The sequence below is a fragment of the Prionailurus bengalensis genome, chromosome B2, assembly GCF_016509475.1.
Source record: "Prionailurus bengalensis isolate Pbe53 chromosome B2, Fcat_Pben_1.1_paternal_pri, whole genome shotgun sequence".
Taxonomy (NCBI): Eukaryota; Metazoa; Chordata; class Mammalia; order Carnivora; family Felidae; genus Prionailurus; species Prionailurus bengalensis.
In genome coordinates, this window is record NC_057349.1 from 135,457,013 (window position 1) to 135,475,387 (window position 18,375).

General features: G+C 43.7%; 1 pseudogene; it reads right to left on the reverse strand.

Moving 5' to 3' along the window:
• Nucleotides 1-9,901: 9,901 nt before the first annotated feature.
• LOC122490732 lies at nt 9,902-10,050 on the reverse strand (annotated as a pseudogene).
• Nucleotides 10,051-18,375: the final 8,325 nt, after the last annotated feature.

The window sequence follows — 18,375 nt, forward strand, 5'->3', positions numbered from 1 at the left end:
CCTGGCCTAGCTTGACCCCGTGGCGGGTGAGCGGGAAGGCCAATCCCAGCTGATTCCTAGGCTGAACAGCCAACCCCGGCGGCAGCTAGGGTTTGGCCTTGGGTTTGAGGTGAAATATAGCCTCGCACTTCTTCTAGAGTCACCCTTCGGTGTCTCAAAAGGGCAAATTGGTCTCAAAGTGATTCTCTTGAGGGGGCAAACAAACAAGCCCATCCATTTTCTCTCCCAGGGCTGCACGGTTTGCAGAGACATAAAAGGTTTTGCCGTGAACTGGCTTCTCGGATCTTCCGAGGAGACGCACCTGCAGAAAAGCACGGGCCGGGGGCAAAACCAGCCACTCGGCCCTGGCACTGTCCATTCTTCTCCTTCTCTCCACTGGGATTCCGCCCCCGCCCTTTCCTTTTTATTGCTGACCCGGCGGAAGCCTCCAGGAAACATGGCCCCGGAGAAGTTAACTCGGCAGGAAAGCAGGGGGAGAGGAGAGAGGCCCGAGAGAGCCGAGGTATTCAGGTCAGATTAGCGCTGTGGGCTTCAGCCTTTTCTGAAGTGCGCGTGCAGAGCAGGCGCGCAGCCTTCCATCTGTTCTGGTGACAAACCAGGCTTGTGTTGATGGCTGGACTTTGACAAAAAACACGTGCGGCCAGGACGACGTTTCCCTGCCCCGCTCGGTGGCAAGCACGCTGAGGGCACTTTCCACCCAAAAGCGACCGGTGAAGGAGGTGTGATATTGTGCTTTATAATAAAAATTACACATTTGGTTTTCATCCCTGTTTGGGGCACAGAGCTCCTAAAACCCTTGCAATTTCCTAAGTGATGAGGGCAATACAGGCATCTCTTGTTCTACTGATGAGGTGGCTTTGGAAAGCACTCCCCTCCCCCACCAGAGAACCAGAAGGATGGGGGCTGCTGGCCAGAGAGGCCAACCCTGGAATTGGCCAACCCTTTTCAGTCCCGCCCCCTAACCTCAGGGACGGGAGAGGGGCTCACGGTTGAGTCGATCATTAATGGCCAAGGATTTAATCAGTTGCATCTGTGAAATGAAGCCTCTCTACAAACCTGAAGGTCAGGGTTTGGAAATCTTCTGGATTGGTGGGCACAGGAGGATGCAGGGAGCATGGTGCCCAGAGAGGGCCTGAAAGCTGTGCCCTTTTTCCCTTCCCTTGCCCTATGCCCCTCTTCCATCTGGCCGTTCCTAAGTCACATCCTTTTATGGTACACTGTTAATCTACCAAGTGAAACGTTTCTCTGAGTTTTGTGAGCCCCTCTAGCGAATGAGTAGGATCTAAGGAGGGCGTCGTTGGAAGTTCCAATCCATGGCCAGTCACTTAGAAGCACAGGTGGCCACCTGGGCTTGCAATTGGCATTTGAAGTGCATGTGTGTGTGTGTGGGGGGGTGGGGTACGGGGGGCAGTGTTGTGGACTGAGTCCTTAACCTGTGGGATCTGATGCTATCTCTGGGTAGATAGCATCAGAACTGACTTGAATTCTGTAACACACAGCTGTTGTGGGAGAGTTGCTTGTCAGTGGGGAGTCCCTGTGCCCACCCCCCACACATTAGAATTGGCGCAAAATCATGAAGGCTAACATACACGTCTGTGGCGAAATAACTTCCGTGCTTCCCAATCTTTTCTGTATCATGGCATGAGTAGAAAAAGATGTCCGACGGCATATTGTAGCAAACAGGACACGCAGAAGGCCAGGCCCCTGAGAGATCAGGCCTGTAACCCACCAGGACCCTACAACGGGCACCTTCTGAATCCCGTGAGCCCAGTCAGCTGTGTTATCTGAGGGGCAGGGGCTGTTCATTATAGAGCAGCTTTAAGTTCTTCAAGAGACTGATGTCCACATGATTGAGTCCTTCCTCCCTTCCTCCCCTTTGCCCCTTTTTGATTGATCGATTGATTCTTTCCATCATTAATTGAAATCTGACTTTAGGGAATCTCAGGAAAAAGGCCCATTAAGCAAGCACAAGGTAGTGTGAACTGTACAAAGAGAATGGTCAGAGTATATGTACTGAAATATGTTTCTAAGTCAGTTTCTTTCAAGCATGTGTTGCGTATTGGAATAGCCTGAGGTCTTTATGGGTGTAGCCTCTGACCTCGCTTGCGGATTCCAGGATGGAGACGGGGAATCTGTCTTTCCACTCACCCTAGGAAGTCCTGGGTTCACACTTCGGGAAACCTGCTCAAAACAGCGTCGTCCACCATCTCTCCTCTCTTTATTGACTGAATGTCAGGATGCTTTGTAATCACCTGAGTATTTCTGGGGACTATTTAATATTTACCTTTAACTCTCTCCTTTCCGGACTTAGGTACTTGTTCAACACCAAGTATGTTCAACACCAAACATTTCTAATCTTTGTTTCCCCAAGAGCACCCAACGTCAAGCCAGAACTTCAAGGGCGGAAGGGTTTTCAGGCTTTGGTGTCACTGCTCTCCAGGACTGCTTGAAGGGTCTGGGCTGTTCCAAGGGGCAGGTTCCGGTGTGCTGAAAGGTGTTGTCTGCACTTGGTCTGCTTTTGCTCTGGAACTGGTTTGTCTGGACACAAGCTATGAGCTTTGCCTGCATGAAGAAAATGGCTGCAGAGTGTAAAACAAGACTCTTTGAACTTGACCAAGACTTTGGGCGAGAGCTGGATGAAGTAAACAAATGCGTGAGGAACACATGCTTCGGGCCATCCCAGTGGGCCTGGGGACACCTTCCCTCTTCTTTGTCCCCGACGCCTGGCAGATACTCTCAGGCATGCCCAGAACCTTAAGTTCTTTACTTCCATTAACAAGCCAAATAGTAGGGTGACCATTTAATCTATGTTCAGCCGGACGCCGTTGAGAGCATGGAGGATGCTGTCGGTTACACTGGACACAAATGTACACGAGACTATATGGGGCACCCGACCGAATGCCCACTTCGAGGAGGAACTCGAGACTGTCAGTGCAAACCGAGGTAAACCCTGTGATTTCAGCCAGTTCATTCACAGAAGTCTGTCTGATCTGTCCTTGCCAGCCTGCGACAATGAGGTCCACCTGCCAGCTATAGAAACTTGGCAGACCCACTGGCCTTTGCGGACTTGTCTTCTTTTCCGTCAAAGGAGCTGAGTCCTCACCCCAGGACGGTTCTGAGGCTCAGCACTGACTAAGGAGACACTAAGAGACCGTGCTCTAGTCTCTCTTCTTGTTTTCTGTTCTCTCCCCCATGCCTCCTTCTACACCAACTTGTGAATGGTGGCACCTATGATTATTGTTACTCATTTTAAAACTCCTTTCTTTTTAATGTTTATTTATTTTTGAGAGAGAGAGAGAGAGAGAGAGCGCATGCATGAGCATGTGCCAGTGGGGCAGGGGCAGAGAGAGAGGGAGACAGAGGATCCCAAGCAGGCTTTGCACTGTTAGCAGAAAGCCCAATGCGGGGCTTGAACTCATGACCCGTGAGATCATGACCGGAGCTGAAGTTGGGTGCTTAACCGACTGAGCCACCCAAGCACCCCTCAAAACTCCTTTCAATGTACAAACAAACTCGATAACAAATCAAAGACTATTTAACTGTGGACATACTGTTTCTTTAGTGTTTCCTACCCTTGTGTCTTCATGTCACTTTCAAGCACATTGTACGTCCCTTTCCTGGAGGCTGGGAGCCCAGAGCGTCCGTCTAGTGTTAACACCTTGCATAGCTGGGGGATGCTGTAGAAGTGAGTTCTAGCAACTGAATTGAGCTCATTAAGTTCCGGCAATAGTCATGAGGCTAAAAGTAGTTCTTTCTTAATGGTACTAGGAGCCGGGGATGCCCTCAGTTTAGAGTGATGAGAATTTTTCTGAGTTTCATTCTGCTGCCATCTGAGACAGCACCTGCTATGAAAGGAAGGGTAAAATGCCGCAAATGTCACCAGAAAGAGGGTGAGTCAGAGGAAAGCCTGCAGGGGTTTCCCGAGCTCTGGAGACAGAGAGCCCATCAGCCCTAGAACATGGAGGGAAGAGGTTTTAGATGTGTTCGCTTGCTGATGAGTTGATAAGATTCAGCATTTATTTAGGACCATCCTTTAAAACAGGCGTGGGCCTCACGGGGATAAAAGGCATTGCGTGTCAACTATATTTCAATAAAATAAGATAAATAAAAATAATTAAAAAAAAACAGCCCAGAAGAGCGTAAGCTGGTCCGTGAGCAGAATCTAGCCTGATGTCTGTTTTCCTAGGTCCTGAAGCTAAGCATAGTGTTTCCATTTTCAAATGACTGGCGGGGGGCTGGTGGGGGGTGGGGGGTGGCGGGGATGAAGAGAAGAATGACATTTCACAACATGTGAAAAGTATATGAAATTCAAATTTCAGTATCCACAAATAAAGTTTTATTGGAACACGGCCATGCCCATTTGCCCACGTATGGTCTACGGCTGCTTTCTGCTGTAACAGCCCAGCAGTTCCTCTCTCTCTCTCTCTCTCTCTCTCTCTCAAAAATAAATGCCCACCGTTTGGTGCGTTATAAATTGTAGTGATGCAGTTGTAACTCAGCAGCATTTGGGGTTCCTCCCCTGCTGCCATACGAGGACCTTTCATTTTATTTTTTATTACCGGCTATTCCAAAGGCTTCAAATTACAGGGCGCGGGAGAGTAGGAGAGTGAATCTGAGGCAATGGGTTCCAACTCATTAGGGGATGTGGGTGATTTCGCTGACCTTGTAGACCAAAGAACTCCACAATTTACCTTGCTTGTTTTCATTTTTAAATTCATGCTTACAGGGGGTTGGAGATTGAGATGGGGTGGAATTTGGCTATTTAACTGCACTAGACTCACCTAATGGTTGTTTTCAAATACCTATTTCGTGTTCAAAAAGAGCTGTTCCAGCGATTTTTCTTGGAATCCATTTTTGTTAATGGAAAATGCTATCTCTTGTTATGCAACTTACTATATGTCTATATAATATGCATAACTTTATATATATGTATGTACATATATTTTTTATTTGTAGTTATATAACAAGGATACATAATATCCTTGATTTTGCCCCTTGCCCACAAAGCCTGAAGTATATACTCCTTGGCCCTTTACAGAAAAAATCTGCCTCCCATAGCTTTAAAAGTTCCTGTTGGGGCGCCTGGGTGGCGCAGTCGGTTAAGCGTCCGACTTCAGCCAGGTCACGATCTCGCGGTCCGTGAGTTCGAGCCCCGCGTCGGGCTCTGGGCTGATGGCTCAGAGCCTGGAGCCTGTTTCCGATTCTGTGTTTCCCTCTCTCTCTGCCCCTCCCCCGTTCATGCTCTGTCTCTCTCTGTCCCCAAAATAAATAAATGTTGAAAAAAAAATTAAAAAAAAAAAAAAAGTTCCTGTTGATCCCTAGAAAAGTCCAGAGTCCTAGCATTCACCGGCGTGTGGCTAAGCCCAGCTGTGCTCCAGTCTGATCTTACCCGATTTCCCATGTGCACCCGAGTCTGCAGCCACTGCATGCTGACCCCCTCCCCTTTCACTTCCTGCCATTGTAGGGGCTGCTTCTTGGGTGCCCGGTGTCCTCAACCAAGATGACTGTAATGTCAGGGAGGGCACCTGACCCTGACCTTGCAGTCATCTGGCTTTATGTTTCCATGAGAGTAACAATAGCAGCTTATACCTATTGAGCACTTACTGTATACCAGGGACTGTTCCAGCTACCTTGCTTATAGCATCTATAAGCTATAGAGGAATTCCCTCTTACGGGTCACAAAACCGAGGTTCAGAGAAGGTAAGCAACCTGTCAAGGTTGCACAGGTAGAAAGTGGCAAACCCGGGCTTTGAGCTCAGATGGCTTCGTTCCACACCCATGCGCTGACTGCTTTGCCACAGGGCCTCTTCGGAAACATGCCTGGGTCCTGCATGGAGGCCACCTTCATGACCCGAATGGGGGGGTCACAGACAGTGGGCCACAGTTGGGTGGGGCCAACCAATGAAATGCCTTCAGGTCTCTGGGATTCAGTTTCTGCTCCTGGTTGTCCTGGGCAGCCGTGCTGGGTCAGGGGGTCTGCTCGGCAGTTCCCAAATATACACCCGCTGTCCACACTTGGATGGAGGGCTGGGGGGTACTGGAAACCCACCCGCCTCGATTTTCCGATTACTTTATTTTTTAGAACAGTATTAAATTTTAGAAAATTTGAGAACACAGTACGGAAATGCGCCTATAGTCTATATCCTTTCCCCTATTATTAACATCTTACGTTAGCTTGGTAAATTTTTACAAATAACCAACGAAAATCGATACGTTTTTCTTAACAAAAGTCCCCTTAGATTTCCTTAGCTTTTACCTCATGTCCCTTTTCTGTTCCCCAGGCCCACCCAGGATACCACGCTGAAGTTTCTCATCATGTCTTCTCAGGCTCCTCTTGGTTGTGGTGGTTTCTCAGATTTCCCTTGTTTTGATGACCTTGACAGTTTTGAGGAGGACGGGTTAAGTATTTTGTAGAAAGTCCCTCAACTGGAATTTGTCTGAGGTTTTTCTCACAGTTAGACCGGGGTTATGGGTTTGGGGGAGGAAGACCCCCAAGGTGACGTGTGATTCTCATCCCATCATATCACGGGTAGTTGCTATCACATGATTTATGCTGATGTTGACCTTGATCACCTGGCTGTGGTGTGTGTTTCAGGTTTCTCCACTGTAAATGCTACTCATTTGGGGCCTTTTTTGACCATAGGTCTAGAGCCGTGTTCTCCAGTAGGCTTTCTCAGCAATAAAGCTGAGATTTTGACCTCCACTGATCTATCTGTTATGTGTTATTTCTCGATTGATTCCATACCCGAGAAGGGAAAAAAATAAATGAGTGTCAAGTGTTAAATCCCTAAGACCTCAATAGCATCGATGTGGCAAAATACTGTTCATCTTTTAAGGTTTACCAGGCATCACCTCCTCTTCGAAGCCTTCCCTGATCTCGCCAGGTGGAGTCAACGTGTCCTAGTTGTTCCCACGACCTCCACCTACATCTCTCATGGGACTTCTCACTTGTCATGATTCATTCTCCCTCCTCTTTCCTCCACAGGATTATTAGCCTCTCAAGGTCACTGGCCACGTGTATTAATCTCTATGTCCTTGCAACCTGATTTAGAGTCTGGAATGTAGAAGATACTTAGTAAATGTTTGCAGAATGAAGAACCATTCACTCCAAATCAATGAAGGTGACTTCTCCAGGATGGAGACCCAGTGGGACTCCTTTTGGCTGGAGTAAAGCAGCCCTGATGACCAGCTCCATTCTCTTTACAGTTCTGTGGGAAGGAGGCAGGGCTGCGTAGGTGGTGTGGCTGAAATAATACTTAAGTCCAGGACCCATGTGCAATTAAGACTGAGAACCCCATCAATATTTACAGCTGTTACTGAATGAGCAGCAGGAGGAAGGTAGTCCTCCCTGGCCACTAGGGCTCCTATTTGTTCAGCCTTTGAAAAGAAGTCTCGGGGCGCCTGGGTGGCACAGTCGGTTAAGCGTCCGACTGCAGCCAGGTCACGATCGCGGTCCGTGAGTTCGAGCCCCGCGTCGGGCTCTGGGCTGATGGCTCAGAGCCTGGAGCCTGTTTCCGAGTCTGTGTCTCCCTCTCTCTCTGCCCCTCCCCCGTTCATGCTCTGTCTCTCTCTGTCCCAAAAATAAATAAACGTTGAAAAAAAAAATTAAAAAAAAAAAAAAGAAAAGAAGTCTCAAAAAAGGAGTGTAGTCGTAGGAACTGGTAAGTCATAATCATAAAACTCGCTATCATTGTTGAGCAAATATGATAGGCACCATGCTAGATGCTTCATACTTCTATTTAATTCTTACAATTCTGCAAGGTAGATCATTGCCTGGACCTTACCCAAAGGTCGTAAGACTAGAGACCCAGAGAGGTAAAGCCACTCGCTCGAGGTCACAAAGCTCTGAAAGCCTGGACCTCAGTGGGTCTAATTCAAAGTTCATCCAATTTCCACGGATTCCCATCTTCACTTTTTGCTTCATTTTCTGCTTCTGTAATTAGCTGAGTCTAAGAAACTGATGTGAGAAAGGACACAGTATTGGCCAACAGAACACAGCAGATGGACCAAGGTTCTGTTCTGTTTTCAAAAATAAGTCTCCATTTTTGTCAGCTGGCGCTAAAGAATGCTGACTCTAAACTATTTCTGTACATTTTACCTGAGTCTTTACTGATAGGACTTACTGTGCTTTCTTAATTTTAATATGCACATTTTCCTACATTTTAACATCCTTTAAAATTAGAAAGCCTCTGCCAGTTGCATTCATCCTGGATTGAAATCAAGTTCCTTAAGAGTGGATGTGCAGATAGTTCTATTTACAATTGTCTCAGTTGGGGGAGGTCCTACCTGCTTGGGTTCAAATTCTCGAGGGACTATTTTATCCCCACCTTCACCCAGTGCAAGTTGAGACTTGTGAGTCTTCTGCTGTTCCTTTTTGTATTGTAGATTTATTTTCATTTCCCCCTACACTGAAGGCATAGCCTTTGGTAGACCAGCTTTATTTGGAGAGTATCCCAATACTGGCCAATTTTTTCTTTCTTATTGTTACATAAAACAAAAATGTGTCTTATACAGTCAATGGTATTTTATTTTATTTTATTTTATTTTATTTATTTTTAGAGATAGCATGGAGTGGGAGAGAGGAGCAGAGAGAGAGAGAGAGAGAGAGAGAGAGAGAGAGAGAGAATCTTAAGCAGACTCCATGCTTACTGTGGAGCCTGACATGGGGCTCAGTCCCATGACCCTGGTATCATGACCTGAGCCGAAATCAAGAGTCAGACGCTCAACTGACTGAGTCACCCAGGCATTCCATAGTCAATGCTATTTTAGACCCAATAAAATACAGTTTTTTATTGAGGTCTGATGTTAGTTTCAAGCAGTGTGGTAACCAGTCTTCATGATGCCCCTCCCTGTCCCCTGTGATTCTTGCCTCCTGATATTCACACCCTTGTAAGTCCCCTTCCACATTGAAGAAGGCTGGCCTGTGCCACCAATAGGACACTATGGAAATCACATAGTGTGACTTCCAATGTTGGGTCACAAAAGCCCTTGCTGCTTCTGTCTTGTTTTCTTTTGGATCACCCATTTTGGAAGAAGCCAGCTGCCTTGTTGTGAGGACAGGCAGCCCCATGGAGAGATCAATGCAAGAAGTTAGGACCTTCTGCCAACAACCAGGACTAACAACCAGGCATATGAGTGACAAACTTGAAAGTGGATCCTCCAGCCCCAGTCAAGCCTTCAGATGACTGCAGCCCTGGCCGCCATCATGCAGCCCTGGCTGCAACCTTGTGTGAGACCCTGAGTCAGAGCCACCCAGTCAAGTCACTTCCAGAATTGTGATTCACAGAAACTGTGAGATTGTAAATGCGTATTGTTTTAAGTCACCGCATTTTGGTGTGATTTACTATATAGCAATGACCACTAATACAAAAGCTAGAAAAATATGTTAAAAAAAATTTTTTTAATGTTTATTTTATTTTTGAGACAGAGAAAGACAGAGTGCAAGTGGGGGAGGAGCAGAGAGAGAGGGAGACACAGAATCTGAAGCAGGCTCCAGGCTCTGAGCCATCAGCACAGAGGCCAATGCCGGGCTCAAACTCACGAACTGTGAGATCATGACCTGAGCCAAAATCGGACGCTCAACCGACTGAGCCACCCAGGCACCCCTAGAAAAATATATGTTGAAACAAAAAGTTTTACTTGTTTTTTCAAAAGCAGTTTTTAGTTCTTGTTTTCTAATGATCCCTGTCTGCGTTAATTAAGAAATTTCTATTAATTTCAGGAAAATTGAGATGTAAAGAAATTATGAATATTGCTATGTCTAATGTAAAGCCAAAGACAAGTGACATCATACTTTATGCATGCTTCAAATTCTATAGTTTTATTGAGAGGTTTTTCTACTAATGATATAAATAGTAATAAAATACGTATTCCTTTTTTTTTTGAATGGGGAAAGAATTGGTTGAATTATTTTTAATCCAGAAGTAATACATTGCTTGAAAAGATGTCCTTTATTCTAAAATGTCTTAATTTAGGGACATCAGATAAAGAGCTATGTTAGGTTATTCAAAAGTATTACACTTGATCCTAGCCAAAAAGCTGAGAAGCGATATGTTATTCAAAAGTCTTAAAGAGAACTTGCTAACCCCTGGTTGCTAGTCAAAGTTATGTATTTGGGTATACTGTAGCTCTGCCTTTGGGTTTGCTGAAACTTGCATTTTGATGAATATTTAAGGAATACACCCTTTGAAAGACTCTTGTTTTTGGATACAGCCTTTGGAAAAAGCCAGCTTGTGCTGTCTTGTATTCTATACATTTACTAAATCCATTGAAACAGACTAATATTATTTTCCTCTTTGGTATTTAAATTGATTGTTTTAACCTGCATTTTGGTTTTCACCTACATTATTACTGTCAATTATCATACAAATCCAGAAGTTCCTAAACTTTGTTGCTCATCAGAATTACCTGTGGAGTTTATTTTAAAATACAAAAAAAAATGGTTTTTTTTAAATACACTGGACCTCATGCCTGATTTCCTAAATTGGGATCTCCACAAGTGAGACGTGGCAACTTATTTTTTTCAGTTAGCAAACTCTCCGGTTGATTCTTTGAGATTAATTCCAACATACAGTACATTCAAACCCGCTGGATTCACTTCCTGCCCATGCACCTCCGTCTTCTACTTCAGCATCCAAATCGGTAGGCAAGAGAAGGTGCAGAAGAGTATTTGCTAGAAGAAATCTTGGAGATCATCTGGCCCACACTCTCCCATTTTGCCGATTTCCTCATTTTCCTCAGGCCTGTACTCCGTGCGAGAAATGCAGTGATTTGCTTTCTTGGGAGTTTTAGCGATTCTATTAGTATTAAGACAACACAGTTGGAATTTTAAAAGTTAGTAAAAATAAATACAGCAACACAGATTGTTACGTATCTCCTTTCTGGGGGAGGGGTGCCATTTATCTTTTGGACAGCAAAGCTGTCTGAAGGCTTCTCATCTTGCAAGTGATTCCATGATGGTTTTCTTGAGGAGGCTTTTCTAGTGACGAATATAAGTAGGAATGAACATACTTAATTTTTAGATTGGGTAAAAAATAGGTTAGAATATTTTTAATCCAGAAGGCAATATGATACGTGACTGTGTGTAAGAGGCTTAGGAAAAAACACAAACTTTTTCTGCATTACAAGTAGCAAGATTTCTGGCTCTTAAAGCCTGAGAGAGAGGAAGTAATTGGTAGGAACTTAAAGGAGAAGTCCACAGGATCCCTGTGAATGTCAGCAAGGAGGAGCCCTAAATGGAAGGAATACCCATGAGAAACTCTCTCTGGCAGAGGTGGTTCGGGAAATCCAGGACTGTAGTGTCTAATGCCCAATTTTATGTCATGTGAAGTGTGCTCTAGTTCTCCCTCCATTGTCCCAAACTTCACTAAATTTTGTTGTACACATACTAGTCTTATGTTGATGGTGCTTTGGGGAATGAAGAAGGAGAGCATAGGGTGAAGTGATGTTGCCTGAAGATGAGGGATTCAGTGGAAAAAGTAGAGAAGAAAGAGAGAGAGAGAGAGAGAGAGAGAGAGAACACCAAGAGGAATGCAACCCCTCTGAGACTACCAGGAGACATGGAGCACTGGGATTCATAATGATTGTAGGATGGGCTTGAGCTATTTTTCTTGGATGTTAAAGGAAAGGGTGACCCTTGCACACAGAAGACTTGGGAACTGATAGCTCAAGCAGACACTTAGATTGCATCATAAGTTTTCTATCAAATGCAAGAGTTTATATCCCACCACACATATTCCTGCCATATAGAAACCTTGGGCCTGATGGACATTCCTCCCGGAGTCTGAGGCTGCCCCCCATCTCATATATATCCAGCTGTTCTTTAGACACTGTTTCAGGGCTCCCCAAAGAATAAAGCCACAAGTACTCCATCACAGGGAAGACAGGTTTACAATAGCTGGGGCCAAATGCTTAATTTAACCCCCAGGAAAGGGCTAGAGTTGTCAAGGGAGAACTGAGGGACCTCCCTACCTCCAGCTTTCCCCAGCTTTTGTATTCTGTGACTCTTAGGAAGAGAGGGGCCAAACCCTGGTTTTGTGCAGTGATGAATAAAATGGCCTGGCTGGGTGTCAGCTGGCCTGCCAAATCTGGCAGCTGGCGAGGAAGGAACAGAGAACTTCCAAGGAATTGGCTCAATTTGCATGTGTAATGTGTTCATATATGCTGTCTGCATATAGATCGTATAATATCCATGACATGCAGAGAATGGCTTTGAGTTCCTGGGAAAGAAAGAAGCTCAGAAATAGACATTTCTAGGGTAGCACAAATAAGGATAGAGATTCTGGTCTCACACATGGAGTGATCTCAGCTGCCAGAGGACATTTTGAGAGCCAGGGAGGCACACATGAGGACAAAGGAAGTTATTCCCACAGTCAGGGCCCCAACCCGAAGCTCAGAGAGGGAGGGGGTTGCCTGGCAACAGCAGAGTCTTCTTGTCTTTCCAGTCACCCCTGTCGAGAGCATGATAAGATGTCTCCTTTTTTTCTTTCTTCCCTGGACTTTCATTGTTCACTTTATTTCATCTGATTTCATCAGAAATTGTTGGGAATCCAGTGTGATTTGTTTGAGACTTCATAGGAATGCTGGTGGGATCATTCCTCATGGGGTAACTGAGCCCTGAGGAGCTAAATCACACGTCACTGAAGCTTTCAGTTACACTTACAGGTTTGCCAATTCCTACCGTGGGCAAAATGTGATGACAAAAGCTCACAGATAGGAGAAGGGAGGTAGCATGGTCCTGAAAGCCTGGAGAAACAGCAGATAATTGATCTACTAATTTATATGATTATTCTTACTGAACGCAGGCCATCCTGATGTTTTAGAGAATCAGGCATTGGCATCCAGTCCTAGATTTCACCCCTGACTATTCACAGTCACTTTGCCCCTGTATACTTGTACTCTCATCCTCTAGAGGAGGTGAATTCCCACCTGCCCCTGGTGTGCTGCTGTTTTGAGATTTGGTGCAAGAGTGAAAGAAAATTCACTGTGTTAGAAAAGCTCTTGAAGGGGCATCTGGGTGGCTCAGTCAGTTAAGTGTCCAACTCCTGACTTTGGCTCCGGGCTCCCAAACTGTGAGATCCAGCCCTGAGTTGGACTCTGGACTGATAACACGGAGCCTGCTTGGGATTCTCTCTCTCCTTTTCTCTCTGTGTGTGTCTCTCTCAAGAGAAATAAATAAACGTTTAAAAAAAAAGAAGCTCTTGAGGACCAGACTATCACCTAAAAAAAGATCTCTACCTTTATAGGCACCCACATTATTTTTCACATATTAGGTCCTCAAAAGATATCCATTTTGTTGAGTAGAAAAAAAGAACTTATAGGAGCACCTGGGTGGCTCAGTTGGGTGAGCATCCGACTCTTGATTTCAGCTCAGGTCATGATCCCAGGGTCATGGGATCGGGCCCTGCATTGGGCTCCAGCCCTACACTGGGCTCCCAACTGAACATGGGCACTGCTTGAGATTCTCTCTCTCTCTCTGTCTCTCTGTACCTTCTCTCTCTGCCTTCTCTCCTACTTGTGCTCACATACTCTGTCTCTAAAATAAAATAAAATTAAAACTAAAAAAAAGAAGCACCTATATTTCTGTAGCACTGCTTGGTATCTGCCTTTCCAATTATACAGTGCCAATTTGCTGGGATACTAAAGGCAAGGTTGACCCCTCAGAAGAAAGCTTTGGAATATAATAATTGGCTTGGGATATATTATTTGGATTACGTTATACAACGATTTCCATGAGATGGAAGAGTTGAGACCACAGCATGTGCATTTGTGTAGATCAAGGGGTCTGGGTATGCACTCACCCATTCTATGCACCCATTCCTACCAGGTGGAATACTGGACCACTGAAGGGTCAAATGAGATCCAATGCCCCCAGTTGCCTCAAGGGTTATGGAAAAGAGAGTTCATTGTGCTTTCCTAAGATTATTTTGTGGGGAAGAGGTGTTCTTCATTTCCTTGAAGCTTTCATATTTGGGACTGGGGAGAACGGCAGAACTTTCCTGGGGGAGAAGCAATGCTGTTGACTGCTGGGCATTTGCAGCCTAGATGGAAGCCAATAAAGGGCAGGAGGACCTGGAGGAAGCATCTGCCTTGGAACTGAGTGAGCAAGTCCGTAGGCTTGGATGGGAGAAACCCTACACCGTTGGTGGGAGGCATTTGCATTCAGCCTTCTAGTTTGTATTCCCAGTAGTGTGACCCAGCAACTTTTAAAAATGTCTCTTTTTTTCTTGTTGTAAATTATAATTTTTTTCTCTCGCGAGGTCCCAACCATTTATCCTCTACCTGTACCTCTGGTTTCTGAGTCTTATGAGGTCTGCCCTAAATGAGCCTAGAGTAGAAGCAAAGATGCCATTTACCTCCGTTCAGAGTGGACCAGACTCATTCTAGGACCCACACATGCCAGCATGCCCAGGCCTGGTCAGAGGTTAGCCCGGGGCCAGTTGAGCCAGATCTGCATCTTTTATCATTCTGATGAGAACAGAGGATTTCTCTGGTTTGGTGGTGTTCCTGTTTTTCTTTTAAGATGGTGGTGGTGGTTGTCAAATTTTGCATGTTTGGAAATGGCTTTTCTAAGATTTTTTTCTGGTCATTCTATGTCTTGAGCTATGAGAAGACTTATGTAACGGTGACTTATGTAAAGCGCACTTCTCTGGTATTTTCTCCAAAAGACTGACAGCACCAAGTCTAAATTTATGAAAGCTAAAGCTTACAAAGAATTAACTCATCTCTTTATAAAAAAACTAAAAATTGATCCTTTAAAATTACCACAGAACATTCTGGTGCTTTCCCAGAGAAAAAGAAAGTAACTATGAGGAAGGCCACTGTTTCGTTCTCGTAATCAACTATGAGAATGGTCATATCATTTCTAAATGTGTCGGGGGGGTAGCAGGTGCACGATCAAGCAGGGAAGTGAGACGATACCCATTTAGAGGTGAGACTCTGGGAAGACGGCTGAATCTCAAATAAAGACTAAAACCATAATATTATTATTCCTGTAATGTATTTTATTTTTTCCAGGTTTACCAAAGAATAATTGACAAATAAAATTGGACTGTATTTAAAGCGTATAACATGATGATTTGATACATGTCTGCGTTGTGAAACGATCCCCCCCATTGAATTCATGAACACATCCATCACCCGACATATTCATTTACCTGTTTTTTTTTTAATTTAATTTTTTTGATAAGAACGCTTACGTTCTACTTTCTTAGGAGACTTCAATTATACAATGCAGCATGATTAATTATAGTCACCATGTTAAACCTTTGACCTTCCGATTTTACTCATCTTATTAACGCAAGTTTGTACCTTTTACCAAGTTTTCCTTACTTCCCCCATCCTCTGGTCCCTTGCAACCACTTTTCTAGGAGTTCCACTTTTTTCATCTTTTTTTAAAACCTGAGTCCACATGTAAGCGATGCCGTGCAGTATTTGTCTTTGGCTAATTTTACTTAGCATAATGTGTTCTAGGTTGATTCGTGTTGTAGCAACTTGCAGGATTTCCTTCTTTTTAAAGACTGAATAACATCACATTGCGTGTGTGTGTGTGTGTGTGTGTGTGTGTATAGATATATATAGATCACATTTTCTTTATCCACTCATCTGTCAATTAAATTATTTTGATACCTTGGCTTGGGAAAAACCCTGTGATGCACACGGTGATACCGATACCTCTTTGAGACAATGATTTCATTTCCTTCGGATATTTACCCCAAAGTGGGATTGCTCAATCATATGGTAGATCTATTTTTAATTTCTTGAGGGACTTCCATACTGTTTCTTGCAGTGGCTGTACCAGTTTGCGTTCCCACCGATAGTATAAAAGCATCCCCTTTTCTCCACATCCCCACCATTTGTTACTTATCTTTTGACAATAAACACGCTAACAGGTATAAGGTGATATCTGATTGTGATTTTTGATTTGCATTTCCTCGATGGCTAGTGATTTTTGTGCATCTTTTCATGTGCCTGTTGGCCTTTTGTTTATATTCCTTGGAAAAATGTCTGTTAAGATCCTTTGCCAATTTTCCAATTGGGCTATTTGGTTTTTTGCTATTAAGTTGTATGAGTTTGTTGTATGTTTTGGATATTAACCCCTTATCAGATATGTGGTTTGCAAATATTTTTTCTCATTTCATAGATTGACATTTAATTTTGTTGATGGTTTTCATTGCTGTGCAGGCTTTTTAATTTGATAGAGTCCCACTTGCTTATTTTTGCTTTTTTTTTGGTCTTTGTTTTTGGTGTCAGATTCAAGAAACCATTGCCAAGACCAATGTCAGCTAGCTTACCCCTCGTTTTGTTCTAGTTTTCTTCTAGTAATTTTATTGTTTCAAACTTTAAATTCAACGTTTAGTCCACTTTGAGTGGACTCTTTATATGGTGTGAGTCCATTTTCATTCTTTTGCATGTGGATATCTAGTTTTCGCAACACTATTTATTGAGGAGACTATCTTTTCCCTACTATTTATTCTTGGTTCCTTTGTTAAAAATTAATTGACCGTGTACGCATGGGTTTCTTTCTGGACTCTGTTGCATTGATTTTTGTGTTTGTTTTTATGCCAATGCCACACTTGTTTTAATTACTATAGCTTTGTACTATAGTTTGAAATCAGGAAGTTTGATGCCTCCTGCTCTGTTCTTCTTTTTCAATTGCCTTGACTATTTGGAGTCTTTTGAGGTTCCTTATGAATTTCAGGGTTATTTTTTTCTATTTTGTGGAAAATGCCACTGGGATTTTGAAAGGTATGTATTGAATCTTTAGATCATTTTGGTTAGTATGGACATTTTAATAATATTAAAGCCTTAGCTGTTAGAGTACATGGAATCCTGTTTCCAAAAGTGCAAAATTTAGATATAGGGCTGCGTTTCCTAAACTGTGACCGAAACACCCAGGAGTGCCTCAAAACTCAGGGCACCACAAGGTGTTTTAAAATTTTGCAGGAAACCAGTGATATCTGTCAGACACCGAGAGGATGACTAGGTCAATGAGGTTCACACGTTCAGCGTTAGATTATGCTTTATTTCTATTGAAGACAGCAAATTTTTGCAAGGCAAGTCTTGTGTGAAAACTAGTGTGAAACAGGGAATGACAGTTGTGGTCTCTGCCCTGATTCCAAGATTTCAGAAGTTGTGCAGTGTCCAATAGGCATACATATCCAGTGATAAGCTTGCGGGGTTATTTAAGAATAAAACAAATATATTATTTTTTCTTTCCGTGTGTGTATTATTTTCCCAGACTACTAAAATATTAAGACTTAGGTATTTGTTAAGGTTTTTGTACCTAACAATAAATGAAACTTTTAGGTATTTCTTTTAGCCAAGAGATGCTGTGAAAAAGTTACTAAGACACTAAAGTTTTCACAAACCAAGAAAGTTTTGGAAACTGGACTAGGGTGCCCCTAAAGATGTAGCCATCCTGATGAACACCCCCTGAAACAGCAAGGGACCCTTCCTATATGATTTTTCCAACCCTGATCTCTTCTGATCCTGCTAAAGCAGAAAGAGCTTCAAGTTCAAAATCGGAAGGGTTAGGTTTAATTTTGTTGCTCCTTTCTAGCTGGGTGACCTTGTGAAAATCACTCATCTTTTTAAAAATTTGTTGCCTCATGCGTGAATGAGGATATAATGTCTACTTTACAGGACTGCTCATGAAAATCAAATATGTGTAAAATTACATTGTGAAGAGATGTTACTGTTCTTGTGACTGATAATATTACCAGCTTGGAAGGGTTCCGGTGTTTCCCCTCACTTTTTGCTCTGTGCCTATTTTTTCTTGAAGAATTTTTCTTCTCGGTCACAGGTTAGAATATCTACATCCATCTAAGTCCCATCAGGGAAAGATGGCACCCTCAACAGGCTAACCGGGCCAAGTTTAAAGAAGGGATTATCTGCCTGGGTCCCTGCAGGGTTATGGGAACCCACAGGGAAGGAGGAAGGGATAGCAGTACGGCAAGCTTTTACCCCGGGGCTGGCTTCATAGAGGTGTGGCCAGTGCAATCTCTCAGGGGCCTGTGGTCAGGAGTTCCCCACATTAGGTTTAATACTCTGCTCTCACATTCTTGAAAAAAAAATTTTTAAGTTTATTTATCTATTTGGAAAGGGAGGGAGGGGCAAAGAGAGACAGGGAGAGAGAGGGAATCAATCCCAAGCAAGACGAGGCTCAAACTCACAAACCATGAGATCGTGACCCGAGCCGAAACCAAGAGTCAGGCTCTCAACCAACTGAGCCACCCAGGCTGCCCACATTCTTGAAGTGTTTAATAATTTCTATTTGAAGTAAAAAACCGTGTGTATTCAAAAATCCACTATTTGCTTTTTAGTACATTCACTTTTTTATGTAACCTTCATCACCAACCATCTCCAGCTTTCCAA